This window comes from Schistocerca gregaria, chromosome 3 (assembly GCF_023897955.1).
Source record: "Schistocerca gregaria isolate iqSchGreg1 chromosome 3, iqSchGreg1.2, whole genome shotgun sequence".
NCBI lineage: Eukaryota > Metazoa > Arthropoda > Insecta > Orthoptera > Acrididae > Schistocerca > Schistocerca gregaria.
Genome location: NC_064922.1, coordinates 695,768,403 through 695,776,881, shown reverse-complemented (window position 1 = coordinate 695,776,881; position 8,479 = coordinate 695,768,403). Strand labels below are relative to the sequence as shown.

At 45.4% G+C, this 8,479-nt stretch overlaps 1 pseudogene; it reads left to right on the top strand.

The window, feature by feature from the left end:
• Positions 1-6,721: 6,721 nt before the first annotated feature.
• LOC126356581 (5S ribosomal RNA) lies at positions 6,722-6,839 on the top strand (annotated as a pseudogene).
• The last annotated feature ends 1,640 nt before the right edge of the window (positions 6,840-8,479 follow it).

The window sequence follows — 8,479 nt, the reverse complement described above, 5'->3', positions numbered from 1 at the left end:
GCCGCTGACGCTCAACACATCGCTCCTGAATGGTGCCGATTGTCTGACCAATATAAGTCTTTCCACAGTGGCAAGGGATCTTGTACACACCGGGCTTCCTCAAACCCAAGTCATCCTTAACAGAGCCGAGGAGCGCTCTAATCTTAGCTGGCGGGCGAAAAATACTTCTGATGTGATATCTTTTCAGAATCCTTCCTATCTTCGAGGAAATACTCCCAGCAAAAGGCAGAAAAGCTACCGATTTGCAGGTATCTTCTGGTGGTTCAGGCGAAGGTCCAAACTGGAAAGCACGACGGATCTGTTTATCTGTATAGCCATTCTGCTTAAACACAATCTTAAGATGGTCCAATTCTTGTGTCAAGCTTTCTCCATCTGAAATGGCATAAGCTCTTCTCGCCAACGTCCGCAGGACCCCCGTACGCTGGAACGATGGATGACAGCTAGAAGCATGTAAGTAACGGTCCGTGTGCGTAGGCTTTCGATAAACGCTGTGTCCCAGTGTCCCATCATCCTTTCTGTACACCAGAACATCCAGAAACGGAAGCTTTCCATCATTTTCCACCTCCATGGTAAATTTGATGCTAGGATGCAGGGAATTGAAATGATCTAGGAGGCGGTCCAGAGCTTCTCTACCATGAGGCCACACCATAAACGTATCGTCAACGTACCTCCAGAAACAGGTTGGTTTTAAGGACGCCGTCTTCAGCGCCATGTCCTCAAAATCTTCCATAAAAAGATTGGCGACTATTGGGGACAAAGGGCTCCCCATAGCCACTCCGTCAGTCTGTTCAAAATATTTGTCATTGAATAAAAAGTACGTCGACGTTAACACTTGGCGACAAAGCCTGGTTGTTTCCTCATCCAGTTTCTCACCAATTAATTGCAAGGATTCTTCCAGAGGAACCCGGGTAAAAAGCGACACGACATCAAAGCTCACAAGCAAATCCCAGGGACTAACAGACAAGGACTTCAATCTCTGAATAAACACCATAGAATTGGAAATGTGATGTTCGCATTTACCGACGTGAGGGCCAAGAACAGATGCTAAATACTTGGCTAGATTGTAGGTAGGAGCACCCAAATTACTCACGATCGGACGAAGCGGGACCCCTTTCTTATGAATCTTGGGTAGACCGTATAATCTCGGTGGCACGGCAACACCAGGACGAAGTTTTTTGAGAACGTCGTCACATTTCCAGATGGAGAAAGCTTGACACAAGAATTGGACCATCTTAAGATTGTGTTCAAGCAGAATGGCTATACAGATAAACAGATCCGTCGTGCTTTCCAGTTTGGACCTTCGCCTGAACCACCAGAAGATACCTGCAAATCGGTAGCTTTTCTGCCTTTTGCTGGGAGTATTTCCTCGAAGATAGGAAGGATTCTGAAAAGATATCACATCAGAAGTATTTTTCGCCCGCCAGCTAAGATTAGAGCGCTCCTCGGCTCTGTTAAGGATGACTTGGGTTTGAGGAAGCCCGGTGTGTACAAGATCCCTTGCCACTGTGGAAAGACTTATATTGGTCAGACAATCGGCACCATTCAGGAGCGATGTGTTGAGCGTCAGCGGCACACAAGGCTGCTTCAACCTGAGAAGTCTGCAGTGGCGGAACACTGTCTCACCGAGGGGCACAGAATACTATATGACGAGACACAAATGGTTGCCCCTGCATCTCGCTATTGGAACTGTATTTTAAAAGAATCCATAGAGATTCGGTTATCTGACAATCTTATTAATAGAGACAAGGGTTTTCTTTTAAGTAAGACTTGGGACCCAGTGTTGTCTGACATTAAAAAACAACGGTCTGTGGTTCTATCGTCGGAATAACATTTTAATTTATTTTTATTATTATTTTTTATTTCTGACAGCGATATCTCGATTTCGCCTCTTTCCATCACTGGCGGCGGGGTATGTCTACTGCGCTAGAGGGCGGTTACGGCACCTTCTCGCGCACGCGTTGTGGGTCTTCTGCGGCCTATATAGAGGCCGCCGCTTGCGCTGGGAAGTCAGTTACGGCGAGATCGTGCACCAGCACTCTCACCTGAAGATGGCGGCCAGCTGGACCGCGGAAATATTGTGTCTTGAAGACGTTACGATCCGGCTGCATACCCGAGAAGAATATTATCGAAGTAAAGCCTACTCGTCCATGGAACTAAATATGTTCCTTAGTGAAAAGGCATTTCTGGCAGACTTGAGAAGAAAACGAAAATTTTGCTTTCTACAAGAACATAATCTGTGCTGTGAACAACGCAGTGGAGGATTCAGAATATGAAATCCATCCAGAGGATAATGAGTTGACAATGCAATTTAGCTCGGACATGACAGGACTCGTTAGCCTGTGAAGTTTTAATTACCTTAAAACTTTTATTTAATGTCGCACACTTCGTAATCACAATCAACTAAAACCATTTTCTTTTCTCCTCTATACCAGAGTTTAGGTTCCTTTACTGTTATGATAGTATACGCACTTCCTTTTCTACAAAAGGAAAAAACACTTTAGATCCATGGCAACAGATGGAAAACTCGATAAATTAAAATTATTTTACGTTATAATTAGAAAACGAAAAGCCTAAAATTTCAGAAATTGTCAGAAATATACTCCTTAGGCAAACGTAAATCTGTGATGAAAAGGAGTTTCGAGTATCTGCCATACGGTGGAAGAGTAATAAGTGTTTTGCATTTCCTGAAAAAAATGTTCTGATGTATTCACTGCGTTCCGCTTCTGGACGCTTCAGATATCGAGAAATTACTACCACTGCACATCTTTTCATAAATTTATTTTAAAGATCTGACCTGCTTTCCAGTATATATGAGATTAGTCGCCCAAGGGAAAGGCCCATCGGGTCACTTCAGCAAAAACGTATGGTGCGATCCGAAAAGCTGGAAAATTACAATTTACCTTATCTATTTGAAGAACAGGAATCAGTGTGTTTCTCTTTGAAAAAGGCCGATAAGTAATTTCTTTTTCGAAGGGAGGGTGGTAATCAAGACCAGCTGGAAACCTGTAATAGAGACAGAGAATGAAACAACGTTCGTTTTCACTGCATAACAACGCTTTAATTACCATTTAGTTTAGTTTTAGTTTAATGGCTCCATGGATGAGTTGCCGCCACTGTATAGCAATGCTATTTGTTTCCAAACTCTCTCTCTCTCTCTCTCTCTCTCTCTCTGTGTGTGTGTGTGTGTGTGTGTGTGTGTGTGTGTGTGTGTGTGTGTGTGTGTAAGACAGTGCTAATTTTAGCAGGATGAAGAGCACAGTCCACTGAATTTGTAGAAATCGGAAACTTGTAATCTTCGAGTACTGGTTAAGCAATTATGTACTTAAATACATGTGCCCGAACTGCTGTTTCTTCGTATAAAATTCCTTACGAATATTGTCAGGCACCTTATGAAGAAGTAACTTTCTCTCAAGAAATTTTTTCAATACCAACTCTGTGGATGTTGCCTGTGATCACTCTCTTGTGTGACGTCCAACATCTAACCGTGTAAGCTAAGTACAGAAGCAACTTTTACTGCAATAGACAGGCTTCTTACGGTTATGTCGACCACAAATTACGCTGACATGAAACATATGTAAATACCTCGTGCAGACAGCTAACCGTATTGAGAAGCCATTAAAGAAGGACCTCAGGCAACAACAAGCGCCCCACATACCGTATAATCAGTCAATTTATCGAGCCCTGCTGCCTTTCCTCCTAATATTAAAGTCTGTCCATAGTTTCGTAGAAATATTAGCTCAACATAATTTTGTAATTTATCGGCAGAATTAATTGGCGAAGGCTACGGCAGATTTTAATAGACCGTAGTTAAGGAAGAATAATGCATTAGACATTATCACGAGTCGTGGTGGAGGCAAGGTGACTTTCTGGGTTATGGATGTATCGACGAAGGTTACAAGTTCGCAGACATTCACACTGTAACAATGGGTGCATTTCGGAAGATGCACGAAAGACAAAAATGATATGCGAGAGCTGAAGGAAAAGAGTATTAATGCAGGCATTTAGTATCACTTAATTTCTACGTCTTATCTATATACTGGCAAAGGGAGGGAATTTCAGTCTCTTGGAAGAAGGCGAAAATTATCTCAACATTCAAAATGGTCAGTAGAAGTGAATGCGAAAACTACGAATGTAGTAGCTTGTTGAATGCTTAGTTCCAGTAAACAGTCTTGAACACTGCGTAAAATTAGCGAGAAGTCTGTTTAAATCCGCCGCTTAGGAATGGTACGCTTGCCATCTCTTGCACTTCTCTGGTGCTCGGTTCTCGCCTTGGGAGACGTTAGTAGGGGTAGAGCGATTTCGAACGCCCCAGTGCTTTATCGCTGACCTCTCGGATGTGCGGTCCCCACGTTAGACGTCTATCGAGGTTCACGCCTAGGTACTTCCTGGTTCGCGACCAAGGGATTGGGCCTCCCATGATGCGAATCGGTACTAAGTCTGCTGGTAGCTTTTTCCTCGTTATGATCAAAGCGTGCCTCTTCGCCGTGTTCATTCTGAGCAGCCACTTGGTGGGCCAAGCTCCAAGCGTGTTGCATGGTTGCTGAAGAGTACGTCTTACTAAGTGTACTTCTAAACTGTGCACGAACAGTGCAGTGTCATCGGCATATAACGCCACATTATCTCTCGGGGTTGCCGGAGTACTGGAAGTAAACAGAGTGTATAGAAGGGGCCGAGTGCAGACCACTGTGACACTTCTGCCCTGATTTGCCGCGCTGTCCAGACTCCTCCATTGGCTTTGACATGAAATCTTCTATTACAGAGATATGATTTGAGCTGGGCCACAGGTGACACTGGTACCCGGTGGTCAAGAAACTTGAACAGGAGGCCATTATGTTGCATGCTGTCTGAGTCCTTTACCACGTCTAATAGTACTCCAAGTACCCACGACGGTCTAGTGCCCACGCGCACTGCTCAATTAACCTGACTAATTAATGTTGTGCTGAGTGCGCCCTCCCCAAACCTAACCGCTCCTTCGATTAGAGGCGCTCCGCCGCAACATGTCTTCGCAGCCGTTTAGCGTGAATACTTTCGAAAGTGACGGCAGAAGGCTTATAGGTTTATAACTGCTCGAAAGTCTGGTGTCCTTGCCGGATTTTGGAATGGTTACCATCTCCGCATGTTTCTATATGACGATCCAGAGTTCACAATGGATGTTAATTAGATGCTTGGGTTATAAATGTATTGGCACGCTATGCCATCGCCGACCACGACGATCCAGAGTTTATGGTGGAAGGTACTTAGATGCTTGGGTTCACTTTATTATGGATAAACGTTTGGGGCGAAGTTCTTAGGGCCTGTGTATCGGTCCGTGGAATGTGTTAGGATGTCATAGTACCAAGGAACGATGTACTTTATACCGATGCTATGGGATGCGTATTGTCCTGCCCAGAGTTCTTATGTGGTACACCGAATTATGCAAAGTGTCTACTTTGTTGTGCAGGGTCGTCGTCCGTTTGCGACCTGCTTCTAGTATTGTATCCATATGGAAGACAGCGCGCAAGTCAACGATGCAAGTATAGCGGCTGGAACGAATTATCCATCTGAGTAGCACGTTTTGTAAAACTTATAGACGGACAATTTGTGTTGCACTAAGAAGACCCCAGACAGAGCTGTCATACAGTATCTTAGAGAGCACCGTCGCCTTTTATAGTCTAAGCTTAGCTGTGGTACTGAGACCAGTACTCTTGGAAAAAGGGAGGAGTTTCTTGGCCATACCAAAAGCTTTGTTCCTTAGAAGGTCAACATTTTTAAGGAGAAATAAGTGTTTGTCCAAAGTTACCCCTAGTTAAGTCACCGTTGTCTCCCAGGGGATATCCCGCCCACGCAGTGTCAAGTTGGTAGGCATCGATGGGCGTTCCTTGGAGGGATTTAGTTGCACTTTATTGGTCTAACACCAAGCGACTGTGGCATCTAGTTGACACTGTAGGCGTCGAATGTTGGCGTGAATATGTCTGCCGCTGTTGAGAAAAGACGTAGCGCAATTTGTACCACTGTGACAGCTGGCATGTCATTGATACAGAGATTAAATAGTGGTGGGTATAAAACGGATCCTTGAGGCCGTCCCGCCTGCACCAGTCGGGAATCAAACGATTAGGCCTCTACTGTAATAATCACCTTTCTGTCTGTCAAAATAAAAGCTTCAAGTTTCACATAACAACTGGGTATGGACGTCTGTTCATCCAGCTTCCGAATTAGTTGTTCCATCCATACCTTATCACAGACCCTTTCAATATCTAGGAGGATAGCAGCAGTAGCAGTAGACACGCCGAAATTTCTGGTTAACATGTTCCGCCAGGCAAAGGGATTGCAGATACGCACGTGGTTTACGTTAGAAGCCATACTGTTCTGCCGTGTTCTTATTTTCGTGAGAGATTGAAGTACAGCTTCACCGATGGCTCACGGTCTTATTGTCTTGGCGGATTGTAAGACTCTTCCACTCGACAATGATATCATTCCAAAGACATCGGGACTTCAAATACCCATTCCACACTCCGACGGTGGAAATTAATGTCGTAGCCTCATATCACCTAACCACGAGCAACATTATGCCGCAACAATGGTGATAGTCGATAGTCATGACCAAACGAGCAGTCACGTGCTGACATGCATGTACTGTCTGCCTGATGTTCAGGTGTTCTGTTAAAACTGGCTGCAAGAAAGAAAATGCTGTGCTATGAGGTAAAAATGTACGGTTTTGTTTTCTTTCTCACATTCGGTTGTAGGCAATGGCCTTGCCGCAGTGGATACACCGGTTCCCGTCAGATTACCGAAGTTAAGCGCTGTCGGGCTTGGGTGGCACTTGGATGGGTGACCATCCAGGCCGCCATGCGCTGTTGCCATTTTTCGGGGTGCACTCAGCCTCGTGATGCCAATTGAGGGGCTACTCGACCGATCAGTAGCGACTTCGGTCAAGAATGACATCGTAACGACTGGGAGAGCGATGTGCTGACCACACGCCCCTCCTATCCGCATCCTCAACTGAGGATGACATGGCTGTCGGATGGTCCCGATGGGACACTTGTGGTCTGACGACGGAGTGCTTTTTTCACATTCGGTTGTAACTAAAATAGCGGAGCATTTAATACACTGACAAACTGTTTTTCCCAAATATAGTCATTCCCCTTCTAGATATTATTACAAACAAATTTGTAAATGCAATAATGCGCTGTTTTGTTTCCTTGTTCGTTGTCGGTATTAGCAGAAAACAGGAAAGTTGTGTTTGTGACTATGAACTTATGATAATACACACATCATAAAAAGTTTTGCATCACCCGGTTTCCAGAACTCCTGAAGATAGACGTTCACTGTGGATATTGTATCACAGACACAGTCGCTTCGACTGTTCAGAGATGCCACTAAACCCGCCCAAATACGTAAACAACCATGCATGAGCAGCGCCTATTAGACGGAGGGGATCCGACAGCCTATCAGTTCCAGTTCTTCCACGAGGAAGGAGGTACACGACTCATGTTGTCTGTAGTTCAACCGTGCCTAGACGGTCAATACCGCTATTCGATCGCGTCCGCATTGTTATTTTGTACCAGGGTTCTCAACAAGGGAAGTGTCCAAGCGCCTCGATGTGAACCAAAGCGATGTTGTTCGAACAAGGAGGACATACAGAGAGACAGGAATTGTCGACGACATGTCTTGCTCAGGCCGCCCAAGGTCTACTACTGCAGTGGATGACCGCTACCTAAGGATTAAGGCTTGGAGGAACTCTGACAGCAACGCCACTATGTTGAATAATGCTTTTCGTGCAGCCACAGGACGCCGTGTTACGACTCAAACTGCAGACATTAGGCTGCGTAATGCACAACTTCATTCCCTGTGTCCATGGCAAGGTCCATCTTTGCAACCACGACACGTTGCAGCGCAGTGTAGACGGTCCCAGCAACATACTAAGCATACTAAATGGACCGCTCAGGATTGGCATCACGTTCTCTTCACCGATGGCTTCAACAAGACTATTGTCGTAGACGTGTTTGGAGGCTACCTGGTCAGGATGAGCGCCTTAGACACACCGTCCAGCGAGTGCAGCAAGATGGAAGATCTCTTCTGTTTTGGGATGGCATTATGTGGGGCCGACGTACGCCCCCTGGTGGTTATGGAAGACGCAGTAACGGCTGTACGATACGTGAAAGCCATCCTTCGACCGATAATGAAACCATATCGGCAGCATATTGGCGAGGCATTCGTCTTCATGGACGACAATTCTTGTCCGCATCGTGCACATATTCTGAATGACTTCCTTCAGGATAATGACATCGCTTGATTAGAGTGGCCAGCATGTTCTCCGGACATGAACCCTATGGAACATGCCTAGGATAGATTCAAAAGGGCTATTTATGGAGCACGTGACCCACCAACCACTCAGAGGGATCTACGCCGAATCGCCGCTGAGCAGTGGGACAGTCTGGACCAACAGTGCCTTGATGAACTTGTAGATAGTATGCCACGACATGAATCAATGCTGGACATG